At 42.5% G+C, this 18,733-nt stretch overlaps 1 pseudogene; it reads left to right on the plus strand.

The window, feature by feature from the left end:
* The first annotated feature begins 1,649 nt into the window (after window positions 1-1,649).
* LOC100492388 overlaps window positions 1,650-18,733 on the plus strand; it is a 262,674-nt pseudogene continuing 245,590 nt past the window's right edge.

Consider the following 18,733-nt stretch of genomic DNA (forward strand, 5'->3'; position numbering starts at 1 on the left):
ACAGTTAAGACGTAGGTTTCAGGCAGTACTTCACCCCTGAACCACAGTTGGCTGGAGGGGATCCGTTCCAGTAAAGGGCATCCATCCTGGGCTCTCAGCTATTTCTCTGCACTTCTCCATGTTGGGCTATGCTGTTCCTATAGGTCACAACTGCTGTTTATCACTGTGACCCAATCTATATCTGCTGTGTCTGTGAGTATAATACCCTGATGCCATCTGTGTCTTGGACAATAAACCTGTATTATAGTTTACAATAAGAATCCTCTGGCGTCCATTTCTATCTATTGCACCACACAACCTCAGCTAGTTGTAGTTCAACTACCCCTCGCTCCATAGTACATCTCCCATTTAGCGGAGGCCCACTCCTAAGTATTAAGTGTCGCATGTAACACATGCTCTACACCAGTGCTGTCCAACTTCTGTTGTACCGAGGGCCGGAATTTTTCCGACTTACGTGGTGGAGGGCCGATAATGGAAGCCAGTTTTGACCACTCCCCTTTTTGAAACCGCACCCACTTGAAACCACACCCATGTTATCACATGACCATTCCCATATTAATGGTTGTAGTACAGCAAAAACCTGCCATACTCTGCCTGCCCTACCCTGCCTGTGTGCCATACTCTGCCTGCCCTACCCTGCCTTTGTGTGTGCTATACTCTGCCTTCCCTACCCTGCCTGTGTGTGCCATACTCTGCCTGCCCTACCCTGCCTGCGTGCCATACTTTCACTGTGTGTGCCATTCTTGGCTGGTTTGTGCCATACTTGGCCTGTGTGTGCCATACTCTGCCTTCCCTACCCTGCCTGTGTGTGCCATACTCTGCCTTCCCTACCCTGCCTGTGTGTGCCATACTCTGCCTGCCCTACCCTGCCTGTGTGTGCCATACTCTGCCTGCCCTACCCTGCCTGCGTGCCATACTTTCACTGTGTGTGCCATTCTTGGCTGGTTTGTGCCATACTTGGCCTGTGTGTGCCATACTCTGCCTGCCCTACCCTGCCTGTGTGTGCCATACTCTGCCTTCCCTACCCTGCCTGTGTGTGCCATACTCTGCCTTCCCTTTGTGTATGGCACACACAGGCAGCCTACAGTGACACAATGCTGGCACTGCTCCTACAGTCTGCACAATAACTTTATATTAAAAAACTTTTTAATTGCAGTACCACCTCAGTATATGTTCTTTTTGTAGTATGCAGGGATTATTTGTGGGTATCTACTGCTCCTGAGGTGTGAACAGGGGAACAATGGGGGTGATTACAGCCTGAGCCTGAGGTGTGAACACTGCAGGGGGTGAACAATGCAGAGATTAAAAGGTGTGAACAACACAGGGGATTACATATTTAAACAATACAGCCTGATTACAGCCTGAATCTGAGGTGAGAACCATGCAGGGGGGGCAGTTAATCTCAGTACTGATACCATTTAAAGTTTACACAAGAGTAAGCCATCAAAGCAGCCAGACAAGTGGGGGGCCACACAGAGGGGGGTCACGGGCCGCATGCGGCCCGCGGGCCGCCAGTTGGACAGCACTGCTCTACACTATGCTACTAGCCTGGATTTGCCTTATTTAAGTCAAACAAGTGTTACATGTATAAAACACATAAAAACTTTCAAATCGGTTGTTTAATAAATAAAGTTCTATAAAGCAATGGCATGTTATTGGGGTGGAATCCAGGTTCTTCAATCACACCCTCTGCCTCTGGGGCATCCCTTTTGACACTGGATTATCTGCTGATCTTACAGGGGCCCATTAAACTGGTACTGGAATATGCAGAGGAACTCGGAGTGGAACATGGCTGGAAGGTAGATGGTAGGTACTATTTGATACTAAAATTACAACACTTCTGTGCTGCCTGTGCTTCCTGACTGTGCACAAATCACAAATAAACAGTTAAACTGTAGCAACCAATTAAATGCCTGCATTAGTGCCTGCAATCATTCATTTAACTACACTAAGCCTGTAACAACCAATCAGATGTTTGCATCCACTGTTCTACCTGTGCTAACTGCTGATTGGTTGGTATTCAATCATTTTTTTGCCACTTAACCTCACATGCCTCTCAAATAAGCAGCACTTGCATTGCAATTTCATTCTCTCTTTTTAGATTCTGGTTCCAGCTTTGATAGTAATGGCTGGAAAGGATTTTGTTTTACTTCCAATAATGACCAAGCGTATGGAAAATTTGGTAAGTCAGAACTTATTTTGCAGAACTATTAAGACTAATGATTAAACAGCTTTAGAATAAATTGCCATAAAATAAGTTATTTGGTTATAAGGGAATGTATATAGACCATGGATCTTCTTAGATTCTAACTGGCTGTAAATGGTATTGTTATCAGGTTGTCTTGAGCCATCAAATCAAAAGAGAATCCTACCCATATGATTTAACACTGTGGCTTAAAGGACAATGAAAGGTTAATATAAATTAAAAGTAAGTCTAAAGGCATTCTTTTTAAGTACTTACTGCATATCTAAATTCCCAGATCCCTGCTTGCTTCTCTGAGATATGGTGCTGGCAGCCTACAGCAGTGTGAAGCCTACAGTGACATCGCTGAAATCTCTCTCCCCTTCCTGTAGGTGCCAGCGGCAGCCTTCCTATTCTCTGAGCATGTATGTAACTTGATCCTGTCTGCTGTTCTGAGCTACACATGCCCACCAGCTAATCAGAAGCGGATCTGGCAGAGGGGAGGGGGGGCAGGGAATGAAACACATGTGCAGTATGAAGCAAGGAGGGAAAGGAAGGGAGAATACCTTTTTAGAGATGGCTGCCTGTTCTAGAAAATGTGAAGTAAGTGTGACTGAGTAAATATGTGATTAGGTGAGCCAAAAGTGTGGTGTTTTTACTAAACAATAGGAGGACTATTGGGCAGTATGCTTTTTACATTTTGACTTGCATTCTCCTTTAAGATACCCTTTTCTAATAAATGTCCCACTTTTAAATCTATCTATATATGTTAATATCAAATGGTCACAACTCTTGGACCTTTCTCAAGTGTGTGACCCCCATCTAAATAACCTATGTGCGGGAAATGGCGCCAAATGACGTGTGTTATATGCATGAATTAAAGTGATGTGTAATGTGTATAATGAACACTGTGTTATATAATGAAAATAATTCATTATACACATTCACTTGTGCATATAACACACGTTGTGACGTCATTTCCCGCACATAGGTTATTTAGATGGGGGTCACACACTAGAGAGGTATCTTGAGAAAGGTCCAAGATTTGTGATCGAAATGTTGATTTGTTTGCACTAATAAAGGATATTTTTGTTTTTTGATCAAAACCCTGCGAGTGCTGTGTGCATTCGATATCTGGCACCCAGGTAATTATTGGTCTAAGGAGAGTTTCCTTACACTACTATGGTATATATCTATTTATATATATATATATATATGGAGAGAGAGAGAGAGAGAGAGAAAGAGAGAGAGAGAGAACAGAGTGGAGCACCAAAATGACAGCCCTGGGTGCAGGTCAAAAAATAGACATTTAGAGAAAGAGTACCGCACACTCAGGGACTTGGCGCAAAAGAAAAAAAGTTAATTGAAATGCAGCTTTCTCTCTCTCTCTCTATATATATATATATATGTGTGTAATACAAAATAGGCTGATGCACACCAGGAACTTCAACAAACTCGTCACTTTTATTATTTAGATTGTGAGCTCTACAGGGCAGGGACATCCACCCTCTTGTCTCTTTGATTCTTAACTTATTGCAACCATACCTTGTATTGATTTGTATTTAATATCATACTGTGTGTTTATCTATTATTGTAATAACACCCTGTTTGTTGCATTCATTTATTGTTCACTGTACAACATTCGGTACCTAAGTAGCACTATATAAATAAGGATATACGTACGTACGTACGTACATACATACATTAGAGCGATTATAAAGATAAAGGTCCCAGGTAAGGACCAAGACATGACAACTTTGTTCAAGTTCCTGGTGTGCATAAGCCTATTTTGTATTTTTGTATATTTATACTGTTTGTGCCCAGGCATATGGCCAAGTACGTGTGCCCCTAAGCCAATATCCAGCACTCACAGAGAAGGGAAAAACAAATTTATTAGCAGTTCACAACATTCCCCACATCAACACATTTCAGTTCATCTAGAACTTGTTAGGATATCCCCAGAAGTCATAATAGCAAATAAATATTCAAATACAATCAGAAATATCAAGAATAATATATAAGTAACTATTTGTAGGGACCCATAGGGTTAATATGCCCCTATGGCTTTAAACCCTACCATTTCCACTTTCTCTTTGTTACTGGGCAAAGACCCATGTATCTAGTTTGATATTAGCATTTTGTGCCTTATTGGTTATTAGGTAGAGCCCTCCCTTTACACTCTGATATAGTGCTTAGCAAAGGGGTGGGCCTTCCTCTTTGGCTGCATCTGTCGATTCGTGTGGAAGTTTCACTGAGCCTGGGATCAACAGGGCCCAGTAATCCATCTACCCTAGAGAAGCATCTAAACTCTAGCGAAGTCGGGCAACAGGGACCCCGTGAATGAGGATTAGCAAGAGCCGGATAACATCACTAGGAAAGTAAGATAGTTTAGTTAGAGCAGTTTCTGGTTCCAGCCAGGAGAAATTTAGCTTGGAGTATTCTCCTGTACAGGCACTGTTGCCTTAGTGTAGGGCCGCAGTTAAGACACGGGTATTAGGTTAGTTACTATCCCTAAACCAACGTCGGCTGTTTGGGATCCGGGACCACTAAGGTACACATCCAAAGGATACAAGATACTTATTACTTATTATTTGTTACTGCAAAAGGTGTCCATTCTTTTAATTACTTTGCATACAGCCTGAGTGAGTTGTAGTTGCACTACATCCCCTTGATCTTTCCACACAGCGAAAGCCCATCTTGTGAGTTAGAGCTCTATATACCCCATGCTCTAAAGCCTATCTAGCTTGTATTGCCTGTTTTTACAGCCAAATAGGGGTTACATACTAAAACTAAGTGCGTAACATCTAATTAAAACACAGTGAAAACCATCCCATTTAAACACAGTGGAAACCACAAACACTATTAATTCAACTGTTATATGTAATATATTCTAGTACCCAAAATGGTCAGAAAAGCACATCATTTGATCATTTCACTAATGGTGATGAGGCGCTCTTATTAGAAAGACCACATCTGAAATCTCACATTCAATAATATGAGACACAATAATAATAATAATATAAAGACCAAAACAATTTCAAAATGATTTAAAAATGAATGTCTTTATATTTTCAGGGATGACTGCTAGATCCATAATAGGGCACACTAAGCAGCCTAATATCCTCCTCAATATCTGATCATTTCTACAATTTCATGTTAGCATATTTATATGACCTGTAATAAACATTATCTATAAAAATATTACAAAAAGGCACTGATTTGCGATTTGTACCTTCATTTGTATCAAACATATATATATATACAGTGGTTTGCAAAAGTATTCGGCCCCCTTGAACTTTTCCACATTTTGTCACATTACAGCCACAAACATGAATCAATTTTATTGGAATTCCACGTGAAAGACCAATACAAAGTGGTGTACACGTGAGAAGTGGAACAAAAATCATACATGATTCCAAACATTTTTTTACAAATAAATAACTGCAAAGTGGGGTGTGCGTAATTATTCAGCCCCCTTTGGTCTGAGTGCAGTCAGTTGCCCATAGACATTGCCTGATGAGTGCTAATGACTAAACAGAGTGCACCTGTGTGTAAATCTATTGTCAGTACAAATACAGCTGCTCTGTGACGGCCTCAGAGGTTGTCTAAGAGAATATTGGGAGCAACAACACCATGAAGTCCAAAGAACACACCAGACAGGTCAGGGATAAAGTTATTGAGAAATTTAAAGCAGGCTTAGGCTACAAAAAAGATTTCCAAAGCCTTGAACATCCCACGGAGCACTGTTCAAGCGATCATTCAGAAATGGAAGGAGTATGGCACAACTGTAAACCTACCAAGACAAGGCCGTCCACCTAAACTCACAGGCCGAACAAGGAGAGCGCTGATCAGAAATGCAGCCAAGAGGCCCATGGTGACTCTGGGGGAGCTGCAGAGATCTACAGCTCAGGTGGGGGAATCTGTCCATAGGACAACTATTAGTCGTGCTCTGCACAAAGTTGGCCTTTATGGAAGAGTGGCAAGAAGAAAGCCATTGTTAACAGAAAACCATAAGAAGTCCCGTTTGCAGCTTGCCACAAGCCATGTGGGGGACACAGCAAACATGTGGAAGAAGGTGCTCTGGTCAGATGAGACCAAAATGGAACTTTTTGGCCAAAATGCAAAACGCTATGTGTGTCGGAAAACTAACACTGCACATCACTCTGAACACACCACCCCCACTGTCAAATATGGTGGTGGCAGCATCATGCTCTGGGGGGGCTTCTCTTCAGCAGGGACAGGGAAGCTGGTCAGAGTTGATGGGAAGATGGATGGAGCCAAATACAGGGCAATCTTGGAAGAAAACCTCTTGGAGTCTGCAAAAGACTTGAGACTGGGGCGGAGGTTCACCTTCCAGCAGGACAACGACCCTAAACATAAAGCCAGGGCAACAATGGAATGGTTTAAAACAAAACATATCCATGTGTTAGAATGGCCCAGTCACAGTCCAGATCTAAATCCAATGGAGAATCTGTGGCAAGATCTGAAAACTGCTGTTCACAAACGCTGTCCATCTAATCTGACTGAGCTGGAGCTGTTTTGCAAAGAAGAATGGGCAAGGATTTCAGTCTGTAGATGTGCAAAGCTGGTAGAGACATACCCTAAAAGCCTGGCAGCTGGAATTGCAGCAAAAGGTGGTTCTACAAAGTATTGACTCAGGGGGCTGAATAATTACGCACACCCCTCTTTGCAGTTATTTATTTGTAAAAAATGTTTGGAATCATGTATGATTTTTGTTCCACTTCTCACGTGTACACCACTTTGTATTGGTCTTTCACGTGGAATTCCAATAAAATTGATTCATGTTTGTGGCTGTAATGTGACAAAATGTGGAAAAGTTCAAGGGGGCCGAATACTTTTGCAAACCACTGTATATATATATATATATATAGCAGAAACCATTACTGGTATGGGACCCATTATCCAGAATGCTCGGGACCTGGGGTTTTCTGGATAAGGGGTATTTCCGTAATTTGGATCTCCTACCTAAAGTCTGGTAAAAACATTATTTAAACAGTAATTAAACCCAATAGGATTGTTTTGTTAAGGATTAATTATATCTTAGTTGGGATCAATTACAAGGTACGGTTTTATTATTACAGAGAAAAAGGAAATCATTTTTAAAAATATGAATTATTTGATCAAAATGGAGTCTATGGGAGATGGGCTTTCCGTAATTCGGAACTTCCTGGATAATGGGTTTCCAGATAAGGGATCCCATACCTGTACAGCAAAACAAGTCAGAAATAAAAAAACACAATGCTGAAAACCTAAATCTGAAAGATTGGCTATTAGGGAGCCTCTATGCACACTATCAGCTTACAGGGGGCTTTATTTGGTAGTAAATCTTGTTTTTATTCAACCAAAACTTGCCATCAAGTCAAGAATTCAAAAATAACTCCCTGGTTTGGGGGCACTGAGAGCAACATCCAAGGGGTTGGTGAGCAACAAGTTGCCCAAGAGCCACTGGTTGGGGATCACTGCTATACAGTAGATGCCTTATTGCCAGCCATTCATTATACACTTTGTATGATTTACAACTAACTATTCTCATTAGGAAATAAATTAATTTTGTATTTGTTTCCAGTTTCAAAAATATTTTAAAGCTGTAGCTCATTTTTTTTCTTCTGAACCAGATTCCTAATTTGAGTCAAGGACATATAGAAGAATGCAGCCATTGGACGCAGGTGGAAAGGTAATATTATTCCCCTGTACCCCCAGTCTAAAATATACAGAAACTGGTTTCTTATACTGGGTATTAGCTGCAAACGTTCACTGATTCCATTTTGTATTAGCAACTATCTCATAGTGTATATGCAGGGTATGGTTTTCCAGGAAGAATATTTTAGCATAATGGTAGAGAACTGAGTTGCCAGATGCAGCCTTTCTTTTCTGAAATGGAATATTGCAAGGCAGCATAGCTAAGGGATACCATTATTATTTATTACCCTACTATGTAACCTGGCCTGTAGTTACCCAAACTTAGAAGCAATATTGGGATTTGTTGGGCCCGAGCAGGCCCATTTCTGTCAGTCTGCTGTGGGTACTTGGGGGCAACCTCCCAGATTATTTTAAATGCAGAGAAACATTGTGTGTGGGCCCTGCCCTCAGCTGCCCACCCCATGAGATTTCAGTAAAATGAGACCAATGGATAAAGTGTGGGATCGTGATGTCAAGCCAATGTACTACTTAGATAAACTCTTCTTAGCTTCATCAGTTTCTGACATCGCCAAGGAAAGAATGCTTTTAATTATAATTAAGATCACTTCCCAAATGGCCTGCCACCTGAGACACCAGCAAGGAATGTGACCAATGAATGGAGCCCGGTTTAGCAAGCTCCTGGTTTCAGGGTTGGACTGGGCCGGAGGGACACCAGGAAAAAACCTGGAGGGCCCTGGACCCCACTAACCCTGACCTGTTCCTCACGGCACTGTATCCTCACTTGCCGTTCCCTCTCGTCCAATAAAAGCCGTGAGTTGAGGAAGAAGCGGAAGATATGTAATATGTACCATATGTAATTTCCATATCAAGCAATGACAGCACAGAGCAGGGACAGGTAAGTGGGAAGGGGTTAAACTTAGGGCCAGTAACCCCCAATGGACTGACTGAATCATTATCACATTAATGAGGGGAACTCTTTATATGAACTGCTTATTATACGTAACACACAAGGGGCATGGCCAAAATTTTGGCACTGCGCACTTCTGGTTATAGGGGCCCCATATAGATAACTTGTGCGGGGCCCTAAAGTTCTGATGGCAGCCCTGCCCATAACACCCCAGTCTGACACTGCTTGATTTAGCAAATGTATAGCATTGCAATGGCAGCATTTTTTGGGTTTAAAAAGTATAAAAGTTTGAATGTATCCCTTTAATCACAATATATATGTGCATCTATATATGTTTATTTTAGCTACAAATGCTCCATCTAGTGTTGGCTGTTGGCACCCAATGGTGAACTGTGTTCCATTCCTTTTCATTAGTCACATCTGTTGCTGTCTGTTATACCACTCCAGTGCCCTGTCATTGCAAGGCTGCATATTTCCCTGCAACAAAAATATTTATTGCTGGGTTTAAAGACAAGACCAGCCTTATTCTGGCCAGGCATAAACCCCCCATGCTGCATGGCCAATGGCCAGTCATTTTTAAGATGTGTGTTGCACCACCAACAAATACAACAGAATTTAAAAAAAAAAAGAAGGCAACAAACGTTTGCCTTGCCCATGAAGTTGGGTGCAGAAAGGGTCTTGACAATTCGATTCTGGTGAAGATTTAATCATGCTGATCAGATTAGGGGTGCAGTGGTGACCTCTGATCTTTGATAGGACTTTTTTTTGTGTAATTTATTTTTTGTAACTTGTAATTTTTATTTTTTCAGAACGAAAGCAAACAGTACATATACAGTTTATATAGGCGTTCTTATAAAAATCAACAGAGTAAAGGGGAGTGGCAGTGTGGTTCAACTTATATAGTTGCCTATCATTAATCTACATATTGCAGATGGGAGTTATACCTGCTTATTGTGGCATCAAATTTATATTGTACTGTATGAACAAGGGTTTAGGGGGTGATAGATATAGGAGGAAGGGGGAAACGGGGAAGAGGTACAAGGGAAAAACTGGGGTTAACTAGTATTCACTGCGTACAAGTGCCCTTTTTTGTTTTGTGATTAGATCATGTTGCCGAGAAGTTCCCAGGGAAACCAGATTTTGAGATACTGGGGTATTTTGTTTTGTATATGGGCCAGTCTGTATTCAGATTGCATGGTATTATTGATTTTTCGTTTTATTTCCAGAATAGAGGGGATAGCATGGGACTTCAATTAACTGCTATGGAGATGCGGGCAGCCAAGAGTATCTGGGTGACAAGTTTTTGTGTAGGTTTTGAGAAGGTTTCCCCAGAAGGAGGATGAGGATATCTGACATATAACCTGTCGTATTAGTGTTAGGGTCTCATCCCAGAAGGTCTGTATCTGGGGCAGGACCAAAAGATATGAGGCAAGTCACCAGTGTGTCCACAGCCTCTCCAGCAGTTATGTGACACTTCAGCAAACAGTGCGTGAAGTTTAACCAGTGCATAAGGATTTTATAGATATTTTCCCTTTGTCTGGTATAGGTAATTCCCCGCTTGGTGTTGTCCCATATATCTGCCCATTCATTTTCTTCTAGTTCCCTGCCAATATGGGTATCCTATTTCCGCATGTAATTGTGTTTATAGTCTGTGATCCAAAAAGGGTCATTCAGTAGCTTATATATACTAAATATTTATCCCTTCTGCGGTAGGCCACTGATGGCCAGGCACTCAAAGGGCAATAGAGTGACTCCTTGGGCTGCCTGTAATATGGAAGCATAGTAGTGTTTCAGTTGAAGATATTCGTACCAGAGCATGGAGAGGCCTGAAGCCTTATCATTTATACTTTCTCTTGCTAGGAACGTTCCTTGGGTCTGGTTTTCAGGTCCCCGAGCAGTAATAAAGGACGACTGTAGCCAAGAGTAAAGATATTGTGAGGGTAAGGCAGGTTCAATTTCGGGGTTACCCAGATGGGAGACTAATAGTGATGTGTGGGACATTAGTCTATATTTAAATCAAGTTTCCACCATGGTTTCAAAGTATGTTCAGTGGCCTGCAAAGTATAGTCGGGATTCGAGGTGCATCTTTTCCCAGTTTGAACCATATCCATGCATTACAATGGTAGGGGAGAAATTGTGCGGCTTCAATTTTTGCCCATATAATATCAGACGTCCATCGAGACCAACCCAACAGTTGGTGATGGTGGGCCGCTTCATAATAGTGCTTGATTTCGGGCACACCTAGCACCCCTAGCTGGACTGGGGCAGTGAGTATCCTTTTGTTATCCTTCTGTCTCTCTTTCCCCCCAGATAAAAGTGTGTAGCATAGCTTGTACTTCTCTTAATGTCTGGGAAAACTGGAATGGGCAGTGTCTCAAAGAGATTTTGGGAGAATAGACATTTTTACAGAGGCTATTCTTCTGAACCAAGATATTGGGTAGTCTGCCCATTTTCTGTAGCTAAAGGTTTACTTCTTGAATTAGGGGGACAAAGTTATGTTTAAAGAGGTCCTCATATCTAGGGGTAAGGTGTGTGCCCAAATAAGAGATATAATCTTTCTTCCATTTATATTTGAACACAGATTAGATGGCCTCTATTATTGGAGGAGGGGTATGTATAGGTAGTCACGTATATATTATACCCTGAGTGGGTGCTATACGTATCTAGAAGGTTATGCGGAGACGGGAGGGAAACCCGGGGAATGCACAGAGTCTGCAAAAATGGCAAATTTGTAATGTTTAGATCCTACCTCCACTCCTTTAATGTCTGGATGGTTGCGTATAGTGGCTGCCAACGGTTCAATACTTAAAGCATAGAGGAGAGGCGAAAAAGGCAGCCCTGCCTTGTTCCATTAGAGATTTTGATTGGGTTGTTGGATTGGTCAGGTAGTTTAAGATAATGTTTAAGATAGTGGAATCTCCCTGTGAGGTGTGGTCCTCAGTGGCCACTAGGTAGGGAACTCGGCTCCTCAGTGTCCATTAGGTAGGGAACTCGGCTCCTCAGTGTCCATTAGGTAGGGAACTCGGCTCCTCAGTGTCCACTAGGTAGGGAACTCGGCTCCTCAGTGCCCACTAGGTAGGGAACTCGGCTCCTCAGTGTCCACTAGGTAGGGAACTCGGCTCCTCAGTGCCCACTAGGTAGGGAACTCGGCTCCTCAGTGCCCACTAGGTAGGGAACTCGGCTCCTCAGTGTCCACTAGGTAGGGAACTCGGCTCCTCAGTGCCCACTAGGTAGGGAACTCGGCTCCTCAGTGCCCACTAGGTAGGGAACTCGGCTCCTCAGTGCCCACTAGGTAGGGAACTCGGCTCCTCAGTGCCCACTAGGTAGGGAACTCGGCCCCTCAGTGCCCACTAGGTAGGGAACTCGGCTTCTCAGTGCCCACTAGGTAGGGAACTCGGCCCCTCAGTGCCCACTAGGTAGGGAACTCGGCCCCTCAGTGCCCACTAGGTAGGGAACTCGGCCCCTCTGTGCCCACTAGGTAGGGAACTCGGCCCCTCAGTGCCCACTAGGTAGGGAACTCGGCCCCTCTGTGCCCACTAGGTAGGGAACTCGGCTCCTCAGTGCCCACTAGGTAGAGAACTCGGCCCCTCAGTGCCCACTAGGTAGGGAACTCGGCCCCTCTGTGCCCACTAGGTAGGGAACTCGGCCCCTCAGTGCCCACTAGGTAGGGAACTCGGCCCCTCGGTGCCCACTAGGTAGGGAACTCGGCTCCTCTGTGCCCACTAGGTAGGGAACTCGGCTCCTCAGTGCCCACTAGGTAGGGAACTCGGCTCCTCAGTGCCCACTAGGTAGGGAACTCGGCTCCTCAGTGCCCACTAGGTAGGGAACTCGGCTCCTCAGTGCCCACTAAGTAGGGAACTCGGTTCCTCAGTGCCCACTAGGTAGGGAACTCGGCTCTTCAGTGCCCACTAGGTAGGGAACTCGGTTCCTCGGTGCCCACTAGGTAGGGAACTCGGCTCTTCAGTGCCCACTAGGTAGGGAACTCAGCTCTAAGCACAAGCCAGAACAAGTACTGTGTAGCTTTTTTTACCTGATATGCTTTTCTTTTACAGTTAATTTTTTTTAAAACAACTCCCAGCACCCCTAAAACTTTAGCAGGGGAGCAACAAACTGGCATTCAATGCAAAAAGAACGGAGCCACTCCCAGACAACTGGTTGGCTATAATGTTGCCCTGTGTGAGTAGAAGGCGCTTACCTTGGGGAAGAGAGATGCCATCTCCGTTACTGCTGAGTTTTTGCTGATCTCAGTGATCGCTGTGAGTTGTGGTGAAATGTGTGATAACAGCCAGGTGAGTGAGCCCCCAGCCCCCCTAATACCCCTTGACTTTCCATGAAAAGAGCAGAGAGGCTTTAATATTGACACTAAGCAGGGAAGGATTTCAACCTTTTACATGAACATGTAGTTTCTCATATCCTGACCTGCTCTTAGCTACTTTGCAGGGGGGGTCACAGTGTTGGTGCCCTGGAGTGCAGCATGTCTTCTGTGCATAGTAGCACCTTACAGTAATGCAGGGCCTGAGCTAGGGGGGCAGCACTGAACCCCCACTGTGAAATAGGGGCGCACTTGTAGGAAATTGTATAATGCCTAAATAAAATATCAGCTTGTCTCCCCCCCCTCCCCCTGTAAGTTGGTCTGTGCCACTAACTGAGAGACAGTAGGTGATGGAGTGGCAGCAAGTGGAGCACCTAGATGACACCCTTGCCCTGGGTGCCAAACTCAGCGGCCAGTCTGCAGTGACATTTCACATTTAGGGTTGTTCCCTCTTACATGGCAATAAACAACAAGCATGGCACACAGGCAGCCACTGGCCTGCCACAGGGGGTTTGGGCTGATACGCTTGGCCTGGTGCTTTATTTGCAAATGATTATGATATTAAAAAAACAATTACAACTCCCTGTTTTGTTGGTGAAACTTTTCAATGTAATGGAATAGCTGCAGTACTGAAAAAATTAAAGGAAAAGGAAACATTAACTAGGGGGGGTGACATAAATTAATAACTTTTTACCCCAGGCTAGAACTTCTCTTCTTTAGAAATGCCTGGGGCCGGCTACTTTCTGTTAGAGGGCCGTGGCGCCATGTTCTTTCATTCTCCCAGGGTTCCCTTGCTGGACATATGCGCAGTATATACCGGGTTCTTCTCCTTAAAACGTACATGTTCCATATTGCCAGTGCTGCTGCACAACAAAGCAATGGCCTTCATATTCTGTTGTATCAGCAATTTTACATTATTATGGTAACCACTAGCAAACCATAGGTATCTAAAGCTGGCGATTTTCGATCTTTCGTGTGACCATTGGACTTATTAGTAGCTAAAGAGATCTCCAAGGCACTTTGTATGCACTAAATTATTTTTGGGGTCTCTAAATGAGATACGTCAGTAATCCTATCCACAATGGGCATCAAACTGTTCAGTGGACCCTTGGCTTTCATATTTAGGAAGTTTATCCTTGGTACCTAATGTTATGTGGGAGATAAGGTGCTTGAAAGTGGAAGGTTTGATGCAATTTTCAGGGAATTCATCAGTTTTGGGAGAGCATTGCGACTCTGTAGTTTGGAGTAGTTTGACATTTAACACTCACCCAAATGTGTACTTTAAAAATGTATAATGTTAATGCAGTTAATGTGTTGAATTTTCAGTAGCTAATGAGATCTCCGGGGCAATTTGTATGCACTAACTTCTTTTTGGGGTCTCTAAATGCCAGATACTTTGGTAATCCTATGCACAATGAGCATCAAACTTCCAGTGGCTTTCATATTTAGGATGGTTTTTCTTGGTACCTAATGTTATGTGGGAGATAAGGTGCTTGAAAGTGGAAGGTTTGATGCAATTTTCAGGTATTTCATCAAAACCGCCAATTTTGGGAAAGCACTGTGACTCTGTAGTTTGGAGCAGAAAGATATGGGTACCCATATTGAATTCACCCAAAATGTATATGGTTTTAGGAGGTCAACATATTCTTTTGTGTTTTTACCCCACGTAAATGCAGCAAATGTGTAGCTAAAGAGATCTCAGGGGCAATATATAAGCTCTAGCTTCTTTTTGGGGTCTCTAAAGGTAAACAAAGGTCCAGGACCGGATGGGATTCATCCCAGGGTATTAAATGAGCTGAGCGCTGTGATTGCCAAGCCTCTTCACATAATTTTTCAGGATTCGTTGAGGTTTGGCATGGTGCCGAGAGACTGGCGGATTGCTAATGTGGTGCCGTTATTTAAAAAGGGATCTCGTTCTCAGCCTGAAAACTATAGGCCTGTTAGTCTGACATCAGTAGTAGGAAAGCTTCTGGAAGGGGTAATAAGGGATAGGATAGTTGAATACATTGCAGTTCACAATACTATTAGTTTGTGCCAGCATGGTTTTATGCGTAACAGATCTTGCCAGACTAATTTAGTTGCCTTTTATGAGGAGGTGAGCAGGAACCTTGATGCTGGAATGGCAGTTGATGTCATCTACTTAGATTTTGCTAAAGCGTTTGATACAGTACCTCACAGAAGGTTAATGATCAAATTGAGGAATATTGGCCTAGAACATAATATTTGTAATTGGATAGAGAACTGGCTGAAGGATAGAGTACAAAGAGTGGTGGTAAATGGAACATTTTCTAATTGGGCCAGTGTGGTTAGTGGAGTACCGCAGGGGTCAGTCCTTGGTCCTTTGCTTTTTAACTTGTTTATTAATGACCTGGAGGTGGGCATAGAGAGTACTGTTTCTATTTTGCTGATGACACTAAATTGTGCAAAACTATAAGTTCCATGCAGGATGCTGCCGCTTTGCAGTGCGATTTGACAAAATTGGAAAACTGGGCAGCAAACTGGAAAATGAGGTTCAATGTTGACAAGTGCAAAGTTATGCACTTTGGTAGGAATAATATAAACGCAAACTATCTACTGAATGGTAGTGTGTTGGGGGCATCCTTAATGGAGAAGGATCTAGGGGTTTTTGTAGATCACAAGTTGTCTAATTCCAGGCAGTGTCATTCTGTGGCTACTAAAGCAAATAAAGTGCTGTCTTGTATAAAAAAGGGCATTGACTCAAGGGATGAGAACATATTTTTGCCGCTTTATAGGTCCCTGGTAAGGCCTCACCTTGAGTATGCAGTGCAGTTTTGGGCTCCAGTCCTTAAGAAGGATATTAATGAGCTGGAGAGAGTGCAGAGACGTGCAACTAAACTGGTAAAGGGGATGGAAGATTTAAGCTATGAGGTTAGACTGTCGAGGTTGGGGTTGTTTTCTCTGGAAAAGAGGCGCTTGCGAGGGGACATGATTACTCTGTACAAGTACATTAGAGGGGATTATAGGCAGTTGGGGGATGTTCTTTTTTCCCATAAAAACAATCAGCGCACCAGAGGTCACCCCTATAGATTAGAGGAACAGAGCTTCCATTTGAAGCAGCGTAGGTGGTTTTTCACGGTGAGGGCAGTGAGGCTGTGGAATGCCCTTCCTAGTGATGTGGTAATGGCAGATTCTGTTAATGCCTTTAAGAGGGGCCTGGATGAGTTTTTGAACAAGCAGAATATCCAAGGCTATTGTGATACTAATATCTACAGTTAGTATTACTGGTTGTATATATATAGTTTATGTATGTGAGTGTATAGATTGGTTAGTATAGGTTGTGTGCTGGGTTTACTCGGATGGGTTGAACTTGATGGACAATGGTCTTTTTTCAACCCTATGTAACTATATAACTATGTAACTATGTAACTAAATGCCAGCAGTTCATAGAAGGGTTTCCCAGCTGCACGTATACCTGATAACCCATTATCTGAACTCCATAATGTAAACTGTGCAGTGGGGTTTGCACTCTGGTACAGGAACATAAGCTGCTGTATCAATGGAGTTCCCTAATGCCCTTATATTTACAAAGTCTTTAGTCTTAATCTTTCTTACTTTCCTGGTAAATTTTCCCTTTATAATTTTGTTCTATGATGTTTATTTTTTCAAAAGAACCAGGAAAAACTGTTATTATTTCATATGAATGTTTTCTATATGAATTAATTTATTAAAACACATTCCTTGAAACAGCAATTGGTGTGTAGTGCTTTGGAAGACAGAACCTATTTGTCATTTTTCGCAGCACTAAGACAATATTGAACTATGTTGTTTATCCATTGTGGTACCAAATAAGCATTCAGCTGACCTCTGATGTTCTGCCTAATTGCCGGGCAATCACTTGCTATGGTTAAGTCCATTTTTAGAATCACTAATGACCGCCATAAGTTAACCTGGTAAAAGAAAAAGTCTGTAGACATTAAGGGGTTTATGTAATAAAAGACACTATGTTTGCCCAGGAGCAGTAACCTATATTAACCAATCAGTAGGAAGCATTTCCTGGCCCCCTGATTAAAAGCAAACATCTTATATGTTGTTATTGGTTACATATGGGGGTTAATGCCTTCATGTTCCTTTGGTTAAAAAAAAAAAACAATCCCTGAATTACAAAACACTCAGGCTGTTGGTAATTCTGAGAGGTGGCAAACAGGGTTTTTTTTTCTTAGCACTGGTACTGGAACAGATACAGTTTACAAGGTATAACTTATTTTGGTAGACAGACTAACATGCGGTACTAGGTTACATTTAGACATATAGGGGTTGATTCACTAAAGGTTGATTAGCGTTATTGCATGCTTTTTTGCGTTAAAATAGACATGAAAAAAAACGCAATTCGCTAAAGTATTATCGCAGGCGTTAAGTCGCATATCGCGTGCGTTAATTTGCGCGCAACCGCATGTGTTAATTTTAACGCATTTGGTTAATTTGCGCGCCGAAATAATACTAACGCATGATTCACAAACACATATCCGTGCTAAATATTGCATTAGTCTGTGCGAAAATTAACACCTACTTGAGGCAGGCGGTAATTATAGAAAAGTACAGTTAATGAGCTTTTGGCAACACAATATGGACTTTGCAGCGGGATTTATTCAAGTCTGTGTTGGCCCCAGAGTGATGCAGCCGCCAGTTTGCAGGGAAATGGGCATTTTCAGAACAGTAGTTTTATGAAAGTAATGGCGTGTATGGCTAATATGGCGTGTGTTTATTCGCACAAGGCGACAATTTGTGTGTGATGTGTTCATTAGTGCGCGTTGCATCAAATAATGCACAAGAATAATCTTTGCGACTTGAATAACGCAAGCAGTATCACGTCTAAATTAACGCAAATATACTTTTAGTGAATCGTGTGTTAATTTGCGAAACATAAGAGGCGATAAAATTTTCAACGCATCGTATAAATAGCGCTCGTTTTAACGCACTTTAGTGAATTGGCCCTATTGTCTTTTATTGCTGGAGGGCATTGCATGGCAATCACCGTAATAGAATTTATACCCAAAGTGTTGCTATAATGAATATGATATATAGTGTAGGTGCTTATATTCAGCTCTGTACACTTATCTGATTTATTTTCATTGCAGTTGAATATTCATGTAGACCTTCCAGACAAGAGTGCGTATACGTGTCCCAGGGGACACTGGCCTTACCCAGTTCAGGTATGAAACTGGCAGTTATTTCTGCTGCTTATACAGGACTGACTGCATTCAGTATTTACCTTCAGTCCTGGAATATATTCACCTTTCAGGGTTTGCATTACAGACATGGACTGAGCTTGTTTGCCTACATGGGTAATATGACGCAGACATACAGGCAAAAGCAAGCAATCTGCAAAGCTAAACCTGAAAATGTAATAAAATTGCTACAAATGCAATAACAATTACAGGAATAAAATAAAACATTAATTATGTGATCTTATTAGTATTTTGTGTCACAAAAACAATACTTTTTTATGGAAAAAACACTTAATAAGTAAAAAAATGTGTATGTCTAATGGAGGCTTCTCTATATGCAGACACATGGGTTTGAGATGCTGGAGGGCACCATGTGGCCCAAGATGGCATTGGGAGCAGGGCTCAAGGTGTCAGGGCCAGGTAGGGGTAGGTAGTTTCCAAGGTGGGGGTAATTTCAGATGCTAAGTTTACAAAATTGCTCTGTG

Source organism: Xenopus tropicalis, chromosome 2, assembly GCF_000004195.4.
Source record: "Xenopus tropicalis strain Nigerian chromosome 2, UCB_Xtro_10.0, whole genome shotgun sequence".
Classification (NCBI taxonomy): domain Eukaryota; kingdom Metazoa; phylum Chordata; class Amphibia; order Anura; family Pipidae; genus Xenopus; species Xenopus tropicalis.